The following is a 12,572-nucleotide window of genomic DNA, read 5'->3' as shown; positions in this document are numbered from 1 at the left end:
ACTGACTGAGCTCCCAGGTGTCCCTAGAATGAACAAAACTTAATTCAGATCCATAGCTCATAGTGATTTTTGTTATTTGAGCAAGATAGCTTAAAGGGGCACTATTTGTTTCTTTTTGAGAAGTAAGTTTAACCTAGCAATTAATATATGAATGTATAGGGGCACCTGGATGGCTCAGTCAGTTAAGCGTCTGGCTTTGGCTCAGGTCACGATCTCATGGTTTGTGGGTTTGAGCCATGTGTCAGGCTCTGGGCTGACAGCTCAGAACCTGCTTGGGATTCTCTCTCTCTCTTTTCCTGTGCCCCTCCCCCACTCAAATTCTGTCTTTTTCTCTCAAAAATGAATAAACGTTAAAAACATTAAAAAAATGAATATATAAACCTGAAAAACATTTTAATACTGGGTAGTAGTTGAAATGGTCAGTTAAAATATTTTATTAAATTTTTGAATAAATTTGAACATCTATAGCTCTTAGGTTTTAAATGCTAAATGAAAAAAAAAAGGTAAATGAATGCTGATTCCTTAGGGTAATTGCATTCTATAGCTAGTACAGTTTTGGTACTTTTTTTCTAAGTTTATTATTTTGAGGGAGAGAGAGAGAGAGGGAGGGGCAGAAGAGAGAGGGATAGAGAGAGAGAATCCCAGGCAGGCTCTGTGCTATCAGTGCAGAGCCAGATGGCAGGCTCCATCTCACAAACCATGTGATCATGACCTGAGCCAAAATAAAAGCCATACACTCATCCCACTGAGCCACCCAGGTGTCCCAGTTTTGGATGTTTATTTATTTATTTTCAATGTTTGTTTATTTTGAGAGAGGGTGTGTGGGTGCCAGGGCTTGGGGGAGGGGAAGAGAGAGTGAGAGAGGGAGAGAACGAATCCTAACCAGGCACTGAACTATCAGTGCAGACCCCTCACCCCATGTAGTACTCCATCACATGAAATGTGAGATCATGACCTGAGCCCAAATCAAGAGTCAGATGCCTAACTGACTGAGCCACCCAATCACCCCTTGGATAACTTTATACAAACATTTAAAATGCTAAAACTGAGTTGTACTTCATTCACTTGAAATGTTTCAATCACCTAGCCTGTATATAACAGCAATACTCAGATATTTTGAATGGGTTGGAAAAATATGTGCATGTTTGTGGCTATATGTGTATGGTAACTTTACAGGTAGCTTAAGGTATTTCAGAGCTGTCTCAGTCTAGTAGAATTAAGGGAATTCAGTTAGCTGGAGAGCTGTGCATGTGATACCCTTTAGTAAAGTCTTTTAATAGTGACTATAAATACAGGTTTACAACTATTAAGCAATAAACTCATATCATTGGAACTTTAAATATAGAACATTAGCAAACTGACATATTTAGAAGATTTTTTGAAAAAAAACTTAAGTCTGATAAACAGGTTAGTTGGAGTTCAGTGCTTCTGGTAGCCTTGGTAAAATTCCATTTTTCTTTAGAATAGGCATGTATTTGGGATGTGGTGGCCATTGGTTTCTATTTTCTGTTCACTTTCTTTGTTCCTTTTTCTTTAGAAACTATTGCTGTAGTTTATACAGTAGGAAGGTTTCCTTTTGTGCAATAATGTTAAACTCAGGAAAATATCAATTGTTGTCCAGATCTGTCATACAGATCTGTTCACAGAAAATATGAAAGTTTATAAAAAAAGGTTTTTGCTGATATTCTTGAAACTTTTTATACTAGTATTACATGGATTAAAAAAAGATTATGTACAGTCTATAATAGGCTATTTATGAAGGAGGTAGGAATTTTCATGATATGTTGACAATTTCATTTTGAAATATTTCCATCTCAATGTTTCATTTTAGTTAAATTGGTAATCAGGTTGGTTTTGAGTGGGCCCTGTTCTGTCAAAATCCTCAGGATCATGTTTTTTTTTTACTTTTATGTTCTACAGTTTAAGGTTACCTTCCTATCAGTGATTGATACTTGTCAGGGCGTTTTTGTTTTGAGGCCAAATGTTTAGTATCCCAGCTCCATCGTTTATTAGCTAATAGATCTTGGGCACGTTGTTTAACTTCCACAAATGTCAGTAAAACCTATATTAGGGTTGTGAGGGTTTAGTAAGATAATTGATGTAAATCTTGTTGCAGTGCCTGGTACATAGTATACAGTAGATGATGGTGGTGGCAGCAGCAGTAAGTAGTATATCACTGTGTATAAATTGTGCTTTTTTGAAATTTAGCTCTAGAGGTAGGAGGGGTCATAGAGAGATGGAAATATGCTGTATGCCTACAGAAAATAAATTAACTTGGAAATTTATCACGTAGACATTTAAAGGAAGGAGTCTTGTCAGCAGTGTTGCTCTTATTTCCTGTTTTTTTCCCCTTTCGCTGTAATATCTGTTCTATTTTTTGATTCCTGTTGAAGCCAGTGTTCTGTATCTTCCCTTCCTACATCTCTTTTGACAGTTGTTAGCTTACATAAATGAAAGACATAGTTTGAAATTCTTTGTGGAAATTACAGGGTATATTTTTAAAATCTGTGTCCTATATTTATTAGTAATACTCCAAATGTACAATACATTCCTATTTATAATATTTATTTCCATGTTTACAGAGTTGGAACAATACTTTCTTATAACCTGCTTAAGAGATTGAAGATGTATATTACAATTGCACCAGCCTTAAATCCTATTGGAACAAGGTTGAGTATAAATATATATACTTTTTTCTTTTCACACATTCATTCAGTTGTATATCAGGTTTTTCCTGGACTCAGAGTTTCCAGCACTTTGAAGAACAAGTATCAATGTGTATAGGTATAAATTAATGATTTTTTATATTTACATTGACATAGACCATTTTGAAATTTGAGCAAACATTTCAGAAGGTACTTCTAAGCTTGATACATTGCTGTTTATTTTGAAAGCAAATAAGAAAAGACCTCTCAGGATCCCATTTGGCATTACAAACACTTACACAAATACCCACTGAAAAAGTATGGTGCTATAAGTTGGTGAGCTCTGGGGTTTGTAATCTTGTATAAAGAGTTGTAGTTTAAATAGTGATCTCAGAAATAAAATAAATATTCTGTTATTCATCTACCTGCCAGTTTCCTTGTGAATTTATGAATTCCTGTGAAACTTATGGTGAAACTTCAGATGCTTGTAATAACCAGTTTCAGACTAACTATGTAACTAATTTAAAAAATAAGACGTAGGTAGAAAAGCTTGGATATCTATAGACTTGTCCATCTATTTATTCTTTAGGCCAACTTTTGAGTATCTTGTTGAGTAGTATATAGTAGGTATGTACTAGGCATTATGGAGGGCAAAGTGGTACCTTCTTTGTGGTCAGAACAGAATAAAAAAATGCTGTCAGGTTCCAGCTCCTCTCCCTTCTCAGTAGTACTCCTAACCTGTAATCCTGACCTCAGTATTGGTCTCTTAATGGGTTGCTTCAGCATTGTGTTGCTTTCTCCCGTTTATTTCCTTATTGTGTATTATTTCTCAAAATAGAACATATATATCCTGCTATAACAAAGGACTCTACAAAAATGCTTTCCCTTCATTTATGCAAATAATACATATTTGTTCAAGAAAATTTGTAAAACATCAACAGTATAAATATTAAAACCATAAGTTAACATTTATGTATTCTAGAACATATTTATATATTAATATAGACTCTAATAGAATATAGTCTGATATCCTATTTAATTTTGTTGTGGTAATTGCTATTGGCAGCTTTTGTTACTGTTTACCTTTATAGTTCCTCTGTTGGCTTTCCAGCCAGAGCAAACTATTAAAAGTATGTTTGGCACTTGTGTTCCCATGTTCATAGCAGCATTATTCACAATAGTCCAAGTAGGAAACAATCCAAATGTCCATCAACAGATGAATAGATAAACAACAGATGAGTAGAGATATCTTTATTTATTTTTCTACCTACCTACCTATCTATACCTATCTTTCAGCCTTAAATATATCAGGTTTTTTATGGTCTCAGAGTTTCCAACACCTTGAAAAATGAGAGAAATATACATATAATGAAATATTATTCAGCCACAAAATGAAATGAAGCTCTGATACGTAACACAGCATGGATGAATCTTGAAAATGTTGCTGAATGAAATGAGCCAGACACAGAAGGACAAATGTTGTATGTATGATTCTACTTATGAATCTAGAATAGGTAAATTCAGAGTCAGAAAGTAGATCAGAGATTAACTTGAGGCTGGAGGGAAGGAAGAATGGATACAGAGTTCCTGTTTGGGGTGATGAAAAAGTCTTGGAAATGGTTGGTAATGGCTGTGCAAATTGTGAATATAATTATTTCCAATGAATTATATACTTAAAAATGGGTACAGTGGCAAATTTTATGTTTGGAACCCTTATGGGCTTGTGGCTAGTTCAGTTTTACTTCTAAGAGTGAGGTGATGATCTCTCTCATTCATGTTCCATCGTAGTCCCCTAGTTCCTGCTCCTTTTTTTTTTTTTTTTATTTTTTTATTTAAAAAAATTTTTTTTTCAACGTTTATTTATTTGTGGGACAGAGAGAGACAGAGCATGAACGGGGGAGGGGCAGAGAGAGAGGGAGACACAGAATCGGAAACAGGCTCGGGGCTCGAACTCACGGGCCGCGAGATCGTGACCTGGCTGAAGTTGGACGCTTAACCGACTGCGCCACCCAGGCGCCCCCTGCTCCTTTTTTTAAAGGCTAGCAGTGATTATTTGAGTGGTATTTTATGGATAATTAATTTTTCTTTGTGATTTAAGAAATGTTTTTGCCACAAATGTGCATCACTTGTAATGAAAAAATCTATAAATAAGAATTATTTTAAAGCAAAGTGAAATCAGATATGTTTATCTTCTTTAGCCTCCTATTTACTTTCTTTCTCATATCCTTTATCTCTTCCTGGTCATTCACTTTTTTTGATGTATTTACCTCATTCTTTTAAAAAAAATTTTTTTTTTTTAACGTTTATGTATTTTTGAGACAGAGAGAGACAGAGCATGAATGGGGAGGGTCAGAGAGAGGGAGACACAGAATCTGAAACAGGCTCCAGGCTCTGAGCTGTCAGCACAGAGCCCGACGTGGGGCTCGAACTCACAGACCGCGAGATCATGACCTGGGCCGAAGTCGGCTGCTTAACCGACTGACCCACCCAGGTGCCCCCCCCCCTCATTCTATAATTATACGAGTTTTATATAACCAAGTTAAAGATAATTGGAAAAAGAAAGGGAAGAAAAAGCATTTCCTTATCCTCAAATTCCAACATAACCTTGGTTTTTAGAGAATTTTTTTTTTTTTTATGTTTATTTACTTTTGAGAGAAAGAGAGACAGTGTGAGTGGGAGAGGGGCAGAGAGAGAGGGAGACAGAATCTGAAGTAGGCTCCAGGCTCTGAGCTGTCAGCACAGAACCTGACGCGGGACTTGAGCTCACAAACTATGAGATCATGACCTGAGCCAAAGTCGGATGCTTAACTGACTGAGCCACCAAGATGCCCCATAAAATAACTTGGTTTTAAGTTTTATGTATTTTCTTTTCCCCCCATATGTTACCACCACATTAACAAAAGCCTATTTACAATAGTTCTTTTTACCTAGTACATCATGTTCAACTGTTAAGAAAAATTACAAGACATACTAAAGACAAAAAGCACAATTAGAGCATTAGAACTAGACTTGGGTAGGGTAGGGATATTAGAATTACCAGACCAAGAAAGAATTTAAAACAACTGTGATGAAAGGGGGAGGGATGGAAATTCTAAGAAAGAACAACAACAAGAAAAAATATGCTAGAGAAGAAAGACATAGCATTATCACAAAAACATTGTAACCATTTGATGGGTTTATTTATTAGTAGACTGGACTACTAATGCCTGAAGAAAGACTCTGAGCATGAGGCTATCAATAGAAACTGCTGAAACTAGAAAAGAAAGAGAAAAAAGATAAGAAAAACAGAATATTGAGTAACTGTGGGACAACTACAAAAGGTTGAACATCTGCATCATTAGGGATCGCATGTTTTAATTTCTGTGGCATTATAGTCAATAGGTGGGATATAGAATCCTTACCTTGTAAAGATTAACTTTAGACATGTAAATAAACCTCATATTAAAAAAAAAAAGATTTAACATATGCATAATGGGAATTCTATAAGGAGAAGAAAAGAAGAGGGACAGAAGAAGTGTTTGGAATGGTAATGACTGAGAACTGCCCCAAATTAATGTCAGATACCGAATCACAATTCCAGGAAGCTTAGAGAACACCAAGCAGGCTAAGTGGCAAGAAAACTATACCTAGGCATATTATTTTCAAACTACAGAAAATCCAAGATAAAGTAAAAAAAAAAGAGGAAAAAAAAAAAAAGAGGAAAAAAAAATCCTGGAAGAAGCGAGAGGAAAAACACACCTTAATATAGAGGAGCATTGATAAGGATTACAGCTAACTTCTCAGAAGCCATGCAAGCAAGAAGAAAATGGAGTAAAAACATTTAAAGTTCTGAGAGAAAAAATAAAACAAACCCAACCTACAATTCTGTACCTTGCAAAATTATCCTTTGAAAATAATGGAGAAATACTTTCTCAGACAAACAGAAATTAAGGGTATTTGTTGTTAGTAGAACTGCCTTGCAAGACATGTTAAATTTTTTAGGAGAAGGAAAATAATATACGCCACAAACTAGAATCTACATAATGTAAGGAGAGCATTGAAAAAAGGATAGGTGAAGGTAAAATAATTTTTTTTCTTAATTGATCTAACATATAAGTTTCAAAGTAATATCAACAGTATAATAATGAATACTTCTGAATACTTATATGTGTATTTAGGCATAAGTGAAAATGAATGACAGCAATGATATAAGGGATAGGGAACATTTATTATTTTGTTATTACACGGTACTCATACTACCCAGGAAATAGGTAGTGTGAAAAATGGGTAATGTTATGGTAGTGGAAAATGGGTAGTGTTACTTGAAAGGGGAATTGGCTTAGCTGTAAATGTATGTTGTAATCTCTAGGGCAACCACTAAGAAAAGTAAAAGAAGAGGTATAACCGATATACCAAGAAAGGAGAGAAAAGGCAATCATAGAAAATGCTCACTTAAAACCACAAAGGGCAGGAAAAGAGTGGAAGACAAAAATAGGAACAAAAAAGGGCAAGAAATAGAGAACAGTCATGGGTATGGTAGATGTTAATTCCACTATATATATCGGTAATCACTTTGAACGTCAACGGTCTAAATGCACAAATGAAAAGACAGGTTGTTAGTGTAGATCGAAAAACAAGATCCAACTCTGTTGTCTATAAGAAATCCACTTTATTATTGATATTTTTAAAAATGTATATTTGTTTTTGAGAGAAAGATAGCACAAGAGGGGGAGGGGCAGTGAGAGAGACAGAATACAAAGCTGGCTCCAGGCTCTGAGCTGTTAGCACAGAGCCTGACGCGGGGCTCGAACCCACTAACCGTGAGATCATAACCTGAGCCAAAATCTGTTGCCTAACTGACTGAGCCACACAGGTGCCCCAGAAATCCACTTTATTTTTTTTTATTTTTATTTTTTTTAAAAGGGAACTGTATCTGTTCCCTTTTAAATTTTTTTTTTTTCAACGTTTATTTATTTTTGGGACAGAGAGAGACAGAGCATGAATGGGGGAGGGGCAGAGAGAGAGGGAGACACAGAATCGGAAACAGGCTCCAGGCTCCGAGCCATCAGCCCAGAGCCCGACGCGGGGCTCGAACTCACGGACCGCGAGATCGTGACCTGGCTGAAGTCGGGCGCTTAACCGACTGCGCCACCCAGGCGCCCCGAAATCCACTTTAAATAGAAAGATGCATACAGATTGAAAAGTGATTGGAGAAAGATAAAAGATATACCATACTAATGCTAATTAAAAGAAAGAAGGAGTAGCTATATTAATTTCAGACAGAACAGAATTTAGACCAAGGAAAGCTTTCAGTTCTAAAGAGGAGAATTGCATAATGATAAAGGAGTCATTTCTTCAAGAAGACATAACAATCCTTACTTAATATGTATGCGCCTAAAAACAGAACGTCAAATTATGTGGGGCAGAAACTGATAGAACTCCAATAAGTAGATGAATCCACTATCATAATTGGAGGTTTTAATACCCCTCTATTAGAAATGGACAATAAGGACATAATAAGGACAATAATGACATAATTGAACTCAACAGCATATCAGTGACCTGATTATAGTGGACATCTATAGACCACTTCATTCAACATCAGCAGGATGCACATTTTGCTCAAGCTCACATGTAGTATTCATCAAAATAGACTATGTTTTGGTCCATAAAACTGATTTCTTGAAGGATACAATTTGCCAAAATTGACATAAACAATATGAATAGGTCTATATGCATTAAAGAAATTGAATCAACAATAACATTCCAGAACAGGGGTGCCTGGGTGGCTCAGTTGGTTAAGCACCTGACTTCCACTCAGGTTGTGATCTTGTGGTTTGTGAATTTGAGCCCCATATCCGACTCTGTGCTGACAGCTGAGAGCCTGGAGCCTGCTTGGGATTCTGTGTCTTCCTCTCTCTCTACCCCTCCTCTTCTCTCTCTCTCTCTCTCTCTCTCCCCCCCCCTCAAAAATAAATAAACTTTAAAAAACAAACAAAAAAATCCTTCTAGAACAGAAAATACCAGGCCCAGATAGGTTCACTGGTGAATTCTACCAAATATTTAAGGAAGAAATTATACCAGTTCTCTACAGTCTTTTTCAGAAGAAAGAAGCAGAGGGAATGCTTCCTAGCTCATTCTGTGAGGTCAACATTACCCTAATATTAGCCAAAAACTGGACAAAGATATTATAAAAGAAAACTTACAGACCCTTATCTCTCATGGGCATAGGTACAAAAATCCTTAATAAAATACTAGCAAATTGAATCCAATGATGTATAAAAAGAATCACATATCACATACCATGACCAAGTGGGGTTTATCGCTGATATGAAGGGCTGGTTTAACTGTTTTTTTAATGTTTGTTCATTTTTGAGAGCGACAGAATGTGAGTGGGGGAAGGGCAGAAAGAGAGAGACCCAGAATCTGAAGCAGGCTACAGGCTCTGAGCTGTCAGCACAGAGCCTGAGGTGGGGCTCAAACTCCTGAACCGTGACATCATGACCTGGGCCAAAGTTGGACACCCAGGTGCTCCTAGTTTTAAGTTTGACAATCAATTAATGTAATCCATTGCAGAAACAGGCTTTAGAAGAAAAGTCACATGAGCATATCAATAGATGGAGAAAAGCATTTGACAAAATCTAGCACCCAATCGTGATAAAAACTCTCAATAAACTAGGGGCACCTGGGTGGTTCAGTTGGTAGAGTATCTAACTCAATCTCAGGGTTGTGAGTTCAAGCCCCACATTGGGCATGGAGTCTACTTAAGATCAAACTTCTCAGTAAACTAGAACAGAGGGGAACTTGATAAAGGTGTGTGTGTGTGTGTATACATGTATATATGTGTATATATATAATCTTGATAAAGGTACAAAAAAAACTTCAGATAAAGATACATACAAAGATATACAGCTAAAATCATATTTAACAGAAATTTGAAGCTTTCCCACCAAGATCAGGAAGAAGGCAAGGGTATTCCCTATTACCACTGCTGTTCAACATCATACTGAAAGTCCTAGTTAATGCAGTAAGATAAGAAAATTAAAGGTGTACAGTGATTGGGAAGGAAGAACTAAAACTTTCTTCACAGATGGCACTATTGTCTAAAGTAAAAAATCTGAAATATTTGGGAGAGAAAAAAACCCCTTATGAAACTAATAAGCACTTAGGCTTCCTCAGTATATGATGGGGTTACCAATAAACCCACCAGAAGTTGAAAATACTGTAAGTCAAAAATGCATTTAATACCTCTAACCTAAACATCATAGCTTAGCCTAGCCTACTTAAACATGCTCAGAATACTTAGAGTGGTCTGCATTTGGGCAAAATGATCTGACACAACACCTCTTGTAGAATATAGTGTTGAGTATTTCATGTAATTTATAGAATACTGCACTAACAGTGAAAAACAAGGGCACCTGGGTGGCTCAGTCAGTTAAGCGTCCTACTCTTGGTTTCTGCTCAGGTCATGATCTCAGAGTTGGTGAGTTCAAGCCCCGTATCAGGCTCTGCTCTGACAGTGTGGAGCCTGCTTGGGAGTCTCCCTCTCTACCTCTCTCTCTGCCCCTCCCCTGCTTGCTGTCTCTCTCAAAAATAAATAAATGAATGTAAAAAAAGAAATAAAAGTGAAAAACAGAATAGTTGTCAGGGTATAGAATGGTTTTAAATGTATCAGTTGTTGTTACTCTCATGATTGTACGGCTGACTAGCAGCTGTGGTTGACTGCCACTGCCCAGCATCTCAAGAGCGTTGTACCACATTGCTGGCCTGGGAAAGATAAAAATTTAATGGGGCCCCTGGGTGGCTCAGCCAGTGAAGCATCTGACCCTTGATTTCAGCTCAGGTCATGATCTCACAGGAAGGAGCAGAGAGAGAAGGAGAGAAAACCTTAAGCAAACTCCATGCTCAGTGCAGAGCTCAACGTGGAGCTTGATCTCTTGCCCCTCAGATCATGACCTGAGTTGAAATCAAGAGTTGGACGCTCAACCAACTGCGCCACCCAGGCACCCCTGATCCTACAATTTATATGGAGAGGCAGAAGACCTAGAACAGTCAACACAATTTGGAAGGAGGAGAAGAAAGGTAGAAGACTGATACTACCTGACATCAAGATATAACTTTAGACAGGGTGCTTGGGTGGCCCAGGCACCATGTTAAGTGACTTTGGCTCAGGTCATTATCTCACAGTTTGTGAGTTCGAGCCCCTCTTCAGGCTCTGTGCTGACAGCTCAGAACCTGGAGCCTCCTTCAGATTCTATTTCTCTTTCTCTGCCCTTCCCCTGCTCACATTCTGCCTGCCCCTCTCTCTCTCTCTCTCTCTCAAAAATAAACACTAAAAAAAAAAAAAGATAAACTCTTAAGCTACAGTAATTGAGACAGTGGGATATTGGTGAAACAATAGACAAATAGATCCATGGAACAGAAATAGACCCATATAAATACAGTCAACTGATTTTCAACAAAGGAGCAAAGAATACATTGGAGAAAAGACCGTCTTTTCAACAAATTAGGCCTCCTGCACAAAAATGAATCTAGGTATAGACTTTATAGGCTTAACAAAAATTAACACAAAGTGGATCAGATACCTAAATTAAAATGCAAAACTATAAAACTCCTAGGAGATAACAGTAGAAAATCTAGGTGACCGTAGGTTGATGTTGATTTATTAGGTGCAACATCAAAGGCATGATCCATGAAAGAAAGAATTGATATCTCAACTTTATTTTAATTAAAAGTTTGTCCCAAGCTACAGACTGGGAGATTTTCCAAAAGACAAATCTTAGTGTACTGTTACCAAAATATTCAGAGAACTTTAAAACTCAACATTAGGAACACAACATGATTTAAAAATAGACCAAAGATCTTAACAGATACCTCATCAAAGAAAGTCTACATACGGCAAATAAGCATCTGATAAGATGCTCCACGTAATGTGTCATTAGGGAAATGCAGATTAAAACAATGATGAGATTCCACTACTCTCCTAGTGGAATGTTCAAAATCCAGAAAACTGAAAACACCAAATGCTGGCAAAGATGTAGAGCAACAGGAACTCTCATTCATTATTGGAATGCAAAATGGTATACCTAGTTTAGATTACAGTTTGGCAATTTCTTGTAAAACTAAACATACTATGCAATTCAGAAGTCATACTCCTCTGTGTTCCTAGAGGACTTGAAAAATTGTCCACACAAAATCCTGCATATGATGTGTATTGCAGCTTTATTCATAATTACTAAAACTTGAACTAAATCAAGATATGTTTCAGTAGCTGCATGGGTAAACTGGTACATCAAGACAGTGGAATATTATTCATTGCTAAGAAAAAAATGAGCTATCAAGCCGTGAAAAGACATGGAGGATACTTAAATGCCTATTTCTAAGTGAAAGAAGTCAGTCTGAAAAAGCTGCACACAATTTGGTTCTGTTTCTATGACATTCTGGAAAAGGCAACACTATGGAGATGTAAATTCCAGTGATTGCCAGGAATTGAGGGGAGAAGCAGGAGAGCACAGAAGGATTTTTAGGGCAGTACAATACTCTGTATGGTACTATCACGGTGAATATTTGTCATTATACATTTGTTCAAATATGTAGAATGTACAACACAAAGAGTGTACCCTAATGTAAATGATGGAGTTTGGTAATAAAGGTGTGTCAGTAGGTTCATCAGTTGTAGCAAATATTCTGTCTGGTGGGGGATGTTGGTGTTGGAGGCTATGTATGTGTGAGGGCAAGGGATATATGGGAAATCTCCATACCATCTGCTTAATTTTGCTACGAACTTAAAACTGTTCTAAAAAATAAAATCTATTTAACACAAAACCAAAACAACCACAGAAGTTATGAAAGTACAGGCATACCTTGTTTTATCATTCTTTGCTTTATTGCACTTGGAGATACTGTTTGTTTACAAATTGAAGGTTTGTGACAACGCTAGGTAAGCAA

The 12,572-nt window shown here is 36.9% G+C and overlaps 1 protein-coding gene across 5 annotated transcripts in view; it reads left to right on the top strand.

The window, feature by feature from the left end:
* EVI5 (ecotropic viral integration site 5) overlaps positions 1–12,572 on the top strand; it is a 235,403-nt gene that overhangs the window by 18,028 nt on the left and 204,803 nt on the right. For 2 of the 5 annotated variants that reach the window (XM_086717557.1, XM_086717558.1), the window contains exon 2: positions 2,583–2,669. The exons of the other annotated variants lie outside the window; for them this stretch is intronic. The gene's annotated coding sequence lies outside the window, so the exon portion shown is untranslated. The remainder of the gene's footprint in view (positions 1–2,582; positions 2,670–12,572) is intronic. 5 annotated transcript variants of the gene reach the window in all.

Source organism: Puma concolor, chromosome C1 (assembly GCF_028749965.1).
Source record: "Puma concolor isolate L17-30 chromosome C1, mPumCon1.1.hap2, whole genome shotgun sequence".
Taxonomy (NCBI): Eukaryota; Metazoa; Chordata; class Mammalia; order Carnivora; family Felidae; genus Puma; species Puma concolor.
The sequence above is the reverse complement of the archived record's forward strand: the minus strand, read 5'-3'. Positions and strand labels throughout refer to the sequence as shown.